This window comes from Gouania willdenowi, unplaced genomic scaffold, assembly GCF_900634775.1.
Source record: "Gouania willdenowi unplaced genomic scaffold, fGouWil2.1 scaffold_405_arrow_ctg1, whole genome shotgun sequence".
Lineage (NCBI taxonomy): Eukaryota > Metazoa > Chordata > Actinopteri > Blenniiformes > Gobiesocidae > Gouania > Gouania willdenowi.
The window spans coordinates 12,123-24,699 of record NW_021145167.1 but is presented as its reverse complement, the minus strand read 5'-3'; the positions used below and the strand labels follow the sequence as shown (position 1 = coordinate 24,699).

The 12,577-nt window shown below is 42.5% G+C and overlaps 1 long non-coding RNA gene across 1 annotated transcript; it reads left to right on the top strand.

Annotated features, from left to right (window-relative positions):
* The first annotated feature begins 484 nt into the window (after positions 1 to 484).
* Positions 485 to 12,000, top strand: LOC114460141 (uncharacterized). The gene is made up of 3 exons (XR_003673551.1): positions 485 to 515; positions 11,016 to 11,125; positions 11,828 to 12,000. It is a non-coding gene; the product is annotated as an uncharacterized LOC114460141 (long non-coding RNA).
* Positions 12,001 to 12,577: the final 577 nt, after the last annotated feature.

Here is a 12,577-nt window from a genome sequence, read left to right as displayed (position 1 = left end):
TTTCATTTGTATATCATGTTGTCAACACAGTGTTATAAATAGTTGGTGTATTGCTTTTCTTTTGATATCATTTTTGTTTGTGTTCCCAGAGAGCCCACAGAGCCAAGCGAGATGCTATAAAACTCTGCAGGATTTGTACAAAACTAAGAATAAACCCAACAAGGAAGATGTATCCCAGCTGCTGGAATTGGAGTTCCAATCTAGACGAGCTTTCATTGACTCTGATGTGATGAAGGAACAGGACAGGCCTATGAAGATACTGCAGGCTTATCCATGTTTTAAAGAACTTGGCCATGGAAGTATTTTTTTCTCACTTAACTTGTATATTTCACTTGAACGAAGGCCTCTTAATTTAAATCTCTACTGTTAGATCATCGATGAACTCCAGCGAATCCTTGATAAAGGAAACCCCTTCTTCACAATGGAGCTAAAGAAACGTTGGCTGAGATTTTCTAACCAGGCACAGTTTTATGGAGTGTTCAAAAAAATCATAGGACCACCACTGCAGGACCAAGGTAAGGATGATTTATTTGCTGTTACCCACTGTTACGGCAAGATTTGCGGTTGACCTCATTTGGAGACATGATTTATTGCTCTGGTCGAAGGATGGAGTCCAGTCGGAGCATTGATGGTTTTATAAAAAAGATTTATTATAAGCTAAGTAAAAAAGACAAAGATGGAACAAAAAGAGGTGACCGTCCCGGCCAGAGGTCCGATGATCGAGAGAGAGACAATTCTGACACACATCACGTATATCCCTGCTCAGTCCCCCCTCCCTCCTCCCCCCCAGGAGATAAGCATAGAGAGAGAAGGAGGAGGGAGGGACAGCGGGTGAAAAGAGAGACAGTTTCTCCTTTTGGGTCAAAACAGTCTGTTCCTCCGGTATCTGATTGATTGTCATGGAGACTGAGGGGTGTGCGTTTATGTGTTTGTGTGTATGAATGGATGTGTATGGGGAGTGCATGTGACTATGTGAGTGTGTGTAGCCATGTGAGTGCATACACAGGAGTGCCTACGCATCTGTCCTTGGGAATGTTTTGGAGAACACATGTGAGTGTGTGTAAGCATATCATGTGCTTTGGACGAGGCGGTCTGACCCAGAGCAAAGTTGAAGAAATGAGAATCACACAATGGAAAGTTACCCAAGGCTTAAGGATTAAAAATATATGAGTAAATATATTATTAAGCATAACTAATAATTTCGCCTTAACATTCCCCACTTTTGGTCGCCATCAACGACCAAATCAAGAAACAAAATTATTATATTCCACCTTTGCTGTCTGTCAGGGTTAACCATTAGCATCGTTATTGTCATACATTGGATATATTCTTCTTTTATGAGGCACAAATATATCAAGAAAAATGTGGAAATAAACCTTAAAAAAAACTTCATCATTATTATCAATGGCATGAATCATCAAAAACCATCCTTTATTACATCTAGATAAGCAAAAATCATCATTTGCATCAAGGACATCACTCATCTTCATTGACTGAGTTCAGTGGTAACTGGGGTAACCAATAGCTAGACCAATAGCTAGAAGAATAGTGCAACCATGGTTAGAATCACCGCACTTGATTGGTGGCATCATGAGTGAAGAACCTTGAGTATTTTCCTCAATCAGCAGAAGGGTTTATGACTGTATTCCTGCAGCTAGGTGTGAGGTTGTCCACCCTCAACCTAGCTATAAGCAGTTGGTGTGGCTTATAAACAAAGCAAGGCCCTTGTTCTAGAGTGTTTTCTTGTGTGTCGTGAAAAAGAAAATCTCAGTGGCCTTGTCGGTTCCCCCTTCATTGTTCGGTCAGCCTCCGTCTCAGCATCAGCTGGTGTCGGCAATCATCTGCTTGGATCCATGTCGCCCGCTCCGCGACCTTCACTGCCGTGTGGGTCGTTCATTTCTGGTCGGCGTTGTAGATGATTGGTTGTTGTCTGAGGAAGGGTAGTCTCCACACACCTGGCAACCTCTCTTGGGATCGGCTGGTACCTGAACAGAAGAGGGGGGGGGGGGGGAACCAAAATAAAACAAAACAAAACAAAACTTTTCAGATCCTAAAAGAATCACACAATGGTTAGGTGTGGGTTAGTGAGCTTTTAGCCATGCTAGCTCAGTGTTATCTGTAGCCCATTTGCACGCGAGTGGGAAAATATGAGGCTGAAAGAAAAGCAGGAAGTATTAATTCGATTCTCTTTTCCTGGAGCAAGGAGAAGCATAGCTGGAGTTGCAGTGATTATCTGTGGTACGTCTACTTACCTGGTGAGAAGCAACAATTTGAGAACCACTGTTTACAATGACATGCAAGTCGGACGGAGAAGGACATGCAAGTCGGACGGAGAAGTGTGGAGTGTGATTACATGTCTTCTCAAGATGAATACATACACTTGGGAGACATGGAGATGTGAGAAAGCTAAATAAGTTTAACCAAATAAATAAATAATGTTATTTATTTATTTAAATTGTTTGTTTTATTTTTCTTTGCTATCTCTTATTTGTGAAGGAGAAATCTTATTCTATCCTTTATTTATTCTGAATAATGTTAACATTCCACACCTATTTACATAGCCTAATTCTTTTATAGAGCTGAATTCGTCAGTTCATTTATTTCATTATTTTCCCTCACAATTATTATTTGAGATGCAATTTACTTAATTTTGAAGGTCAATTGGTGGCCAAAGTGTCTCCTATTCTGTGTCTGAACCAGAGTTTAGCAAGATTATTGGCCCTTTAAGGTTAGACAGGATTAAAGTTAAGTTGAGTCAAACAATCATATTGTCTTTTGCTCTCTGTATTTATCCCATTCGTAGGAGTGACCAGCCCTAGCACGGTTTGGAGAGCTTCCTTAAATGCTTGGAAGTTACTTAACTTTAAACTATCTCTTATATCAATCAATTATCAAGAATTTCAGGAGGACCCTTTTTAAATCTCAGGTGACCCAGATTGGGCCACCAACCCAATGTTGAGAACACTTAATTTTTCCCTTAAAAGTGTCTAAACCCAGTGAAGGTGTTTTATGGACTTGCACGCTAAGTGCTGGTGGAACAAGAAGAAAATGGTTGGAGGGTTTTGAGGTATATTTTCCTATGATAAAATATAAATCAAAAATCAGAGGGACGTTGGCCCCTCCCTTCCCTTTTTTTACATAAGAATGCATTTGGATTCTTAAAACCATATGATAAATATCATTGGAAAATTACTTATCTGATCATTTTGGATGTGTCTCCGTTTTCCTCTCTCTTGTGTCCGCCTGCCTTTGTGCCCTCCAGCCTCCTCGACCTCCTCCTCCTCAGCCTTAAAAGGTCAAAGCCAGGGTCAACTGTACGCTCCCTTTGGAAATTTGAAGATCTGCCCCCACTTTCGCAGTTGGATTGGAAGTCTCTGTAGTCTCTGGAAAAGATATTATGTTAGAACATCCACAATATGTCATATTGTCACGTGTCTATTTCAATCTATTTCCCCTTTGTTTCCCAGTTACAGTTATGGACAATACTTCCCTTTAACACTAGCATGACCAGAGTGGTGTCATTTGACACCTATACCTTTAAAGTCCAAGCTGGTGTCAGATGGCGGGTGTGAACAACTCAGCTTGTGACCATTGTTATGTTACTGAGGCCACTACTCCCCCCTCAGCTAGGGTGGGGGGGTGGCTAGGTAGGTTCCAGGACAAAAAGACCTTTTGTAATCTCCTTTGTGTTTCCCATACAGCAGCTACATAGAGGTTGCAACTTATATTTCAACTTTTGCAACAGAAAGTAGTAAGTAGTAATTGTGAGACGGCAACAGTTTGTTTGCATTCTTGGTGAAATTTATTTAAGAGATTTTGTGAACAATTCTGGCACTGCCACACCTCCTTTATGCATTTGCCACATGCAAACTTGTCACAATACATACGACGCTTGGTGGCACGGTTTTTCCTGCAGCAACACTTCACCTGGCACAATGCCCTTTTCCCCACATCAGGTGTGGGTGGTTGTTGCTGAAGGTTTTGCTCATTCACCTCCTTGGCTGCCATATGAGACTGGGCAAGCTCATTTGCAAGCTCCAGCAAGAAGTCCACCCTTCTCTCCTTGACCCCAGTGCATGCCTGATAAAGCACATGTGCGTTCAGCGCTGCAATGTCAATCATGTTGTAAAACACAGCGACTGGCCAATGCCGTGTTCCTGAACGCACAGTGTACTTTCGAACCATCTGGTCCATGACATCCACACCGCATTTCATGCTGTTGTAGTTGGTGACTGTGTTCGGCTTTTTTTTCCTGAGTAGCCTCAGTCTCCACCACGCTGTGCACGCTACTGAGGAGGCAGACAGTCTTCTTTCGTTTGGGCACATAAACAGTCAGTGTGGCACCAGAGGTTGAAAACACTTGTGTGCTGAATTCCTCACGGGCCAAATACTTTTTACCTGAATCTGGAAGCTCCCGGCGAATCTTATTGACTGTGCCAAGGAGGGTGGTCTTCCGGCTGTGCAGTCGACGTGCTAGTGACAATGAAGTGAAAAAATTGTCGGTTGTAACAGTTCTTCCTTTGTCCATAAACGGTTCCATAAGCTTCATCACCACATTTTCAGACAATCTCTCCCCAGGTGGACGACTGGGGTCTTTGCCAAAATATGGGATGATTTTGCACACATACTTGGATTTAAGGTCACATGCCACCCAGAACTTGATACCAAACTTGTCCGGCTTCGTTGCAATGTATTGCAAGAAACAGCAGCGAGTCTTAGATGGAAAAAGTTGCTCATCTATGGTGATGTGCCTGCCTGGGTTGTACGAAGTGATGCAGTTGGCAACAAAAGACCCCCAAACGTCAGAGATTGCAGCAAACAGTCCTTTTCACACTCGGAAATCTCGCTTTATCATAAATAGCAACAATACATTTTATTTATAAGCACTTTTCAAAAACAATAAAGGTAAATAGTGAATACTGTTAATACTGTTTTTCTTTTTCTAATTTTATTTATTGTGGTTTAATAATTGATCACAACACACATGGCTCATATTAATTTGGCCATTCTTATCCAATAATTCCATATAATGTTATTTGGATTAACAAACATCTACCTGGGAGAAACTGGTTTCTCAACACTGGCCATCATTTACACCAACCCCCAAAGTTTGTCACTGCCCAGCTGCACATTCCGATCAAATGGCTTTATTTACATAAGAGAGGTGGCCCACTGAGTTGCAAATGAGTGTCATTTGGCGGCCTCTGGGCAGGGCAACAGGAGTAAGAAAACCTTGGGCATGCTAGTGTTAATTCTCATCCTTCATCATAAGAAGCAGTGACCAGGCATGGTGGCTGGGGGAGGCAGGATCGGAGTCGAGAAGGCGGTGGCATTGTCTGTTAGGAAACACTCAGAAACAGAAAGAGAGGAAAACATTAAGACTTAAATGAATAATTTAAAATATCTCTTTTCTTTAGTCTCATTTGATTCGTCTCCTTTGAGTATACAGCCAGCGTCCTGTATATTGGAAAAAACAACACAATAACAACAACTAAGACGAAGACATAGACAAGTGCACACAACAACAAGTATACACGTATAACAACAAAAACATGGACACTGAACATGAACAGTAAGGTCAGTCAAGGTCAAAACCAGTCATTCCACTGAAAGTGGTATCATATATAAAAAAAACGTCGTTTGGTGTTTTTAAACACCCAGAAAAATAACCTTTAAAACCTGGTAAACTTTTTAGAAGGCCCAAGGCCTAAAACCATAATTCTATAAACAAGCAGCAGTGAGATCTGAACACCCCACTACATAATTGGCAAAAACAGGGAGAAGATCTAGTGCATCAAAACCCAGGAGGAAAGGAAGGTGAACAGAGGAACATGTGTAGTCAAACAGCCATTCATCGGTCAATCACTCAATGACACGTCCACGGCACATTCGCACTCACAACGCGGTTCTCTCAGGCATACGTAACGTGTCATCATTCAGTCACTCATGCACCGCACACGTTCATGCCTCAATTTTCACGTACATGCATTCACAAGGTTTTGCTGCATAGTGTCTAAGTAGAATATAGGCCTCATCTAAACCACCCGCGGCGATAGCCAGTCCACCTCCTCTCTCGGGGTCAATGAGCTCTTATTGCCCCCCCATGCTTGGCAACCTTTTAGTGTTAATTAATTGCTTTTTACTGGTATCATCTGATTACTAAGAGGTACGCTCCTTTTTACTTCCGCCTTTGCGGAGTCTACACTTAGATTATTGCCCCTGGTAGTACTGACAGTCTGCTGCTATCTGCTGATCAGACAGAATTAGCACGGCCGTGCACCAATAACAAACTCAACCCCGGTACCAAACCTGGGGGAAACTCACCCGCCGTCCATCTCCAGAGATGTAAAAAAGAATCTCTGAATCAGCAGGGCTCAACCGCCGCTCTTGATAATAAGAGTTTGGGAGAATAATTCAACCTCAGTACCAAACTGAAGGGAAACTTTGCGCAACTGTCAGGACTTTACTGGGCACCTCTAAGATTGAACGGAGCACGCAACCTCTAATAACCCTCACTCTAAGGGAACGTAGAAATTTGTTCAGAACGGTATTCGGTTACCAAGCATGTATCAAATCAGGTGGACCACTATCCCCCAAAGAGCGCTTTCCCTAGCAAGGTTTATCCTTTTTCTGCACATTAAACCAGGACTTCTTGTTTGAAAAGTAATTGCCTATGTACTCATAGCAACTAATGGGACAGTTTTCTCAGGAAAAATTTGGTACCCCCCCTGCTGTCGAGTGGCTTTGGGCCGGCAAGAAGACAGTCCGACGCGGCAAGGAGGAGGCACGCAAAATGAAAACGATGAATGTTGAACTAGGCTGTCTGTCGCAAGCAGCAAAAAGGGGTAAGGTACAGATTGTTTACGAGGGTATCGGTCAAAAATGTCAAAATGTAAACTTGGTTGAGGCTGCAGTCCTCAATCTCTGTCTCAATTTTCCTGAAATTGAGTAAAAACAAAAGAGTAAATGAAGAATCGTTCAGAAATAACAAAGGAGAATAACGTGTGAGCTCAAAAACATCATGGCCAATAAAAGAATAAAAAATTAAAACTTCAGCTCCAAAAGCTGAGGCAACAGAGGGCTCTTTCTTCAGCGGATGTAACCATATCTTGCATTGTGGGGGGGCTCCCCTCAATAAGAAAATAAAATGAAAGAAAAGCAAACAAAAACAACCCTATCAGTAACACTATTTTCAAAGATAAATGATGTGCACACATGGTCTCATGTGGAAAACAGAAGGGTTCTGTGTGAAGTTCTGGTGGTCCTGTGTTTCAGCTCATAGTTATGAATGTGGGTGTGTGACTGTATGTCTGGTCTGTCTGCGTGTGAGAGAATAAATGAAAACAAAATAATCTAGTGCACAGTCAGAAGATAGAGGGGTTAGTATTGTCCTATCGAAGGAGAAGCTTGTTGGCTATTTGCTAGTTGTCCCCCTCCATGCCAAAGTTCAAGGCTAAGGTGATATAGCACTACCACCAGAGGCTGTGGTGGACTTCTTATGGCTTGGTATCCTTGTGGCTTTTGAAACAGTGTCTTTTTTGGTGAAGATATTCCAGCAGACGTGTGATCGTCTGCAGTTGCTGCCCTTCATTCAGGCAGTAATCGTGGCGTTTAACTCGCAACTCATTGGTGGGGGAGTGTCCAACCAACTCCGACGCCCACAGGTTCTCAGTCTTTGATGATGGGGCAGGATGTGTTAATCCCAGCATTGGCATGCGGCCCATTCATAGACGATGAAGAGTTGACTTGGGACTGAGCGAGTTATTTCAGCATTGCTTTGCTGAATGGGAGTTGAGTCCTTTGATCGTCCATTTCCTTCTGATGCTTGGTCCTTTGAATGATGTTGACATTTCATTAGCATAAGAGTTGAAGGTGATTTCATTCCTTAAGAGCTTTCATTGAAGATGTCGTTTCTTCAGGGACAACCACAAAGCCAACAGAAACTAACAATAAAATAATAAAAAATGATAATGATGATAACAGTAATATTAAAATAAAATAAAATGAAATATTGTATTCATCTGTGTGTGTGTTTGAGTGTGTGTTGCTCATATTCATTTTAGAGTGGACCCCAGATATATCAAACATGAAATCAAATGAAATTTAAAATAAAAATTAAATATAAAAAAATAAAAATAGTGTCTGTGTGTAATGGCACTATTCTGTAGGCACTAAACTGGCCAGTGAGGGGCGCTACCTCTCTCTTTCCTTTGAGTGTGTGTTTGTGTGTGTGTTTGGCTCTCTCTCTCTCTCTCTCTCTCTCTGTGCGTATGCTTGTGCGCTCTGTGCGTGCGCTCTCTCTCTCTCGTGCTTGCGTGCGTGTGTGCGTGCGTGCGTGCGTGTTTGGCTCTCTCTCTTTCGTGGGTGTGTGTGTGTGTGTGTGTGTGTGTGTGTGTGTGTGTGTGTGTGTGTGTGTGTGTGTGTGTGTGTGACTCTCTCTCTGCGAGAGAAAAAAAACCAAAAAAAAACCAAGGCGCACAAATGAAAGCATTAAAGCCAAGCAACCAAAGGGAGAAATCTGATTCCATTCACACGTTTAAACAAAAATAAAAACAAAGATAAAAAAGAAGTAAAACTCACCGAAAGCATGATCTGAGTTCACATCATACCAAGATTGTATATGCGTATGCATATATTATTTGTTTATTAGGTTGTTCATCTGTTTGATTCCCATTATTAGTGTTTTACTCTTCATTACAATTTAGGTTAGGTTTGGTTTTTTTTTTTTTCTTTTTTTTTTATCTTGTCTGCACATTCTGTTGAAGGTTAACACTACAAGAAGTGCAATCTTTTAACAGCAATGCATATTTTGTTATTGCAATTAAATAAATGTATTTATTTCATTGCATAATTGTGACCATCACCAGCTCTCCCTAGGGAAGGGTAAGAAATACTTTATTAAAGGGAGAATGTAAAAAAAAGAGAGGGCAGTGTTACACCAAGGTGAGGGGTTGGAGAGGGGTGGGGAAGTTAACAGGGAAGAGGGATACAAGATAGGTAATGGAATGGGTGGGGAGTAGTCGATAGGTTTCAATTGATGCGATGTGAAGTTGTGGTTGTGTATATTGTGCTTATTGTTGAGTTATCAAGCCAGTTTGGTGACCAGTGTGCGGCTTAGGAATAATGGTGGTGGCTGTGAACAGAGGAAGAAGTGAGTGGAAATTCCATAAAACCGGTATTTGGGAACAACGTGTCTATGGTTGAGCCCAGTATGAGTGTTATCCCACAGCCCAAGGCCAGTGCATCCATGACAAATGTATTTCCAAGAACCGCCACTGCAAAACCCACGAGCCGCCCCCGGGCCCGAAGAAGCAGCCAGGCCAGCAGCAAGAGCGGGCAATCTAGGGGCTCCCGGCGACCACCCCACGGCCAAGCAGCCCCCCGAACGCCCCCAAGATCCCAAGCTGAGAGGCAACCATCGCCCCCCCATATACACCCGAGAAAGCCCCAAGGAGCCAAGGACCCAGCGCACCACGCCACCGATCCAACCCCCAACCCCCAGACCCCCCACCCCATCCCCCCCCACCCCCCCCACGCCCCCGCGCCCAACCCCCCGAGGGGAGGGCCCAGAGAGCTCCCTGCCCGAGACCCCAGCGGAGGAGCTGAAGCCCACGCCCAGCAGACGACCAGAGCCAGCAGGGACCCGACCCCAGGCCAGAGGGACCCGGAATGGACGCAGCACCAGGAGCAGCCCGCCCAGGGAGGACGACCACACCCCAAGCCGCATAAGGCACCAGGGGGCCGCCGGGAGTCTCCCCGCCGGCCCCCAGGCACCCCTGGGGGCCTGTCTATCGTATGGTCAGGACCTCACAGGCTGTCCGTGGGTGCCTGAACAAAACCAAAGTAAATAATGACCAGCCGTATTTGGTGCCTAAACAAAATATCCGAGCCCGAAGAAAAACAGAGGGAACCCACAGCATTAAAAAGCAAAGAACCTCAACCATTTGAGCCCTTCTCATAGCAGCCTATTCACTGCATCAAAACACAGAACAGCTGAAGATCAAGATCAAAGCTGAAAATCAATACAATGCTTGACTGGTTACCTTTCTATCAACACAGAGCGAATATATATGTAAATGAAAATTTATATATATATATATATATATATATATAAAGGCAGCTTTACCTTAATAGTCAAAATTGGTGTTTGAGGTTCAACCGATGGTTTGTGCTCCAGTGTCTGTCCGAGGGCAGACCACCGTGGGGCAGCCCTGGGGTTTTATGTGTGTCCACAGTGCTGGTCCACGGCCGACGCCCCACAGAGCAGAAGATGGATCCTGTTCGTGACGCCAATTGTTACGGCAAGATTTGCGGTTGACCTCATTTGGAGACATGATTTATTGCTCTGGTCGAAGGATGGAGTCCAGTCGGAGAATTGATGGTTTTATAAAAAAGATTTATTATAAGCTAAGTAAAAAAGACAAAGATGGAACAAAAAGAGGTGACCGTCCCGGCCGGAGGTCCGATGATCGAGAGAGAGACAATTCTGACACACATCACGTATATCCCTGCTCAGTCCCCCCTCCCTCCTCCCCCCCGGGAGATAAGCATAGAGAGAGAAGGAGGACGGAGGGACAGCGGGTGAAAAGAGAGACAGTTTCTCCTTTTGGGTCAAAACAGTCTGTTCCTCCGGTATCTGATTGATTGTCATCGAGACGGAGGGGTGTGCGTTTATGTGTTTGTGTGTATGAATGGATGTGTATGGGGAGTGCATGTGACTATGTGAGTGTGTGTAGCCATGTGAGTGCGTACACAGGAGTGCCTACGCATCTGTCCTTGGGAATGTTTTGGAGAACACATGTGAATGTGTGTAAGCATATCATGTGCTTTGGACGAGGCGGTCTGACCCAGAGCAAAGTTGAAGAAATGAGAATCACACAATGGAAAGTTACCCAAGGCTTAAGGATTAAAAATATATGAGTAAATATATTATTAAGCATAACTAATAATTTCGCCTTAACACCACATACACAAAGACCTAAAATTATTATGATATATTACTATTGTTTAAACAGTAAAGAATGCACTTGCTGTCCTGAAAGTACTGCCTCAGATGTTCCCTTCGCAAGTAGCTCTGCCGAAGAGGTTGGGACACCCAAGTGATGCTTTGATTCACATTTTGAAGGTAAGGTTAATATACATATACACACACACACACACACACACACACACACACACACACACACACACACACACACACACACATATAATTAGAATATCATGAAAAAGTTCATTTATTTCTGTAATTCAACTTAAAATGTGAAACTAATATGTGATATAGACTCAGCATCCCAAAGTGACATAATGTCAAGCCTTTATTTTTTATAATTTGGATGATTATGGCTTACAGTCCATTTTCAAAATATTCAAATTTTATGAGATTTTTAATTTGGGGTTTTTACAAGCTGAGCCATAATAATCAAAATTATAACAAATAAAGGCTATACATATCTCACTTTGCATGTAATGAGTCTATCATATATTAGTTTCACAGTTTAAGTTGAATAACAGAAGTGACTTTTTCATGATATTCTAATTATAGGACGAGCACCTGTGTATATATTAGAGTGCTGCAACCCGACCGAAGTCCGACGGGACCTGTCGGAACCCAACGGATTCGGTCGGGCTCGGACAAATATTTAGAACTTTTCTAGAAATATCTTAATGCCTATCGGGCTCGGTTCGGATTCGATCACTGCTCTGTCGGACGAGGGCGATGCAGTTCCGTCTTTGTGTGTGTCACAGTTGTTAAGGAGTGTTTCTATTATCATGTACTTTGTTCAAACTTATATATTTGGGTGAAGATTTAATGAATTGTTTGTTTTAGTCAGCAGAGGACCCCAACACTTACCTTCAATCAAGACCCTTGGTCAGCCCTGTGGTGATTGTCTGTGAGACAAACTGCATCCTGGTCATTGGAACAGTTCCTCTGCTGACTTTCCCCAAAGAAGACCTCAGTGAAAGCGTGATGTATCTTCTTGGCTGTTATTACACCTTTCACCTCACATATTCCAAGTGCATTGCTACCCTCCTGTCTGTGCTACAGACAGAGGTTTTGTTAGATGCCATCCATGAGAAGGACATGACTACTTCCTACAAAAAATCTATGGCTGAATGGAGAAAGTTTCATGATTAAGACAGTTTAAACATCAGTTTGAGTTTAAGTAGTTCAGCAGCATTAAGTCCCTCCTTTTAAAATGTGGCTCCTGTTCAATGATGTTAAACTACAGTCGTGTGGGGCTATTGGTTATTGCTCTGGTTTGTGGTCTTGACATTGTGATTTTTGCACAATAAAAGTGTAGAAAGATATGTCTCAAATGTTTGTTTTGTTTTTTAACTCTTATTTTAGGGTAAATTGTCTGTCATTAAATTCTGATTTTAAGAATTATTTTCTTGTAAACATTATCATATTTAAGTGAAATGTGCTTGTTTTTGGAATAGCTGTTCCTATTTCAAGTTTTATTTACTAAGCTAATTTTTCTTATTTACAATAATCAGGTCTAAATAGGCCAAAAATAAGTGAATATTTCTGATTTTAAGAAAACATTACAGCTTGAAAAAAAGACAATATTGCTTG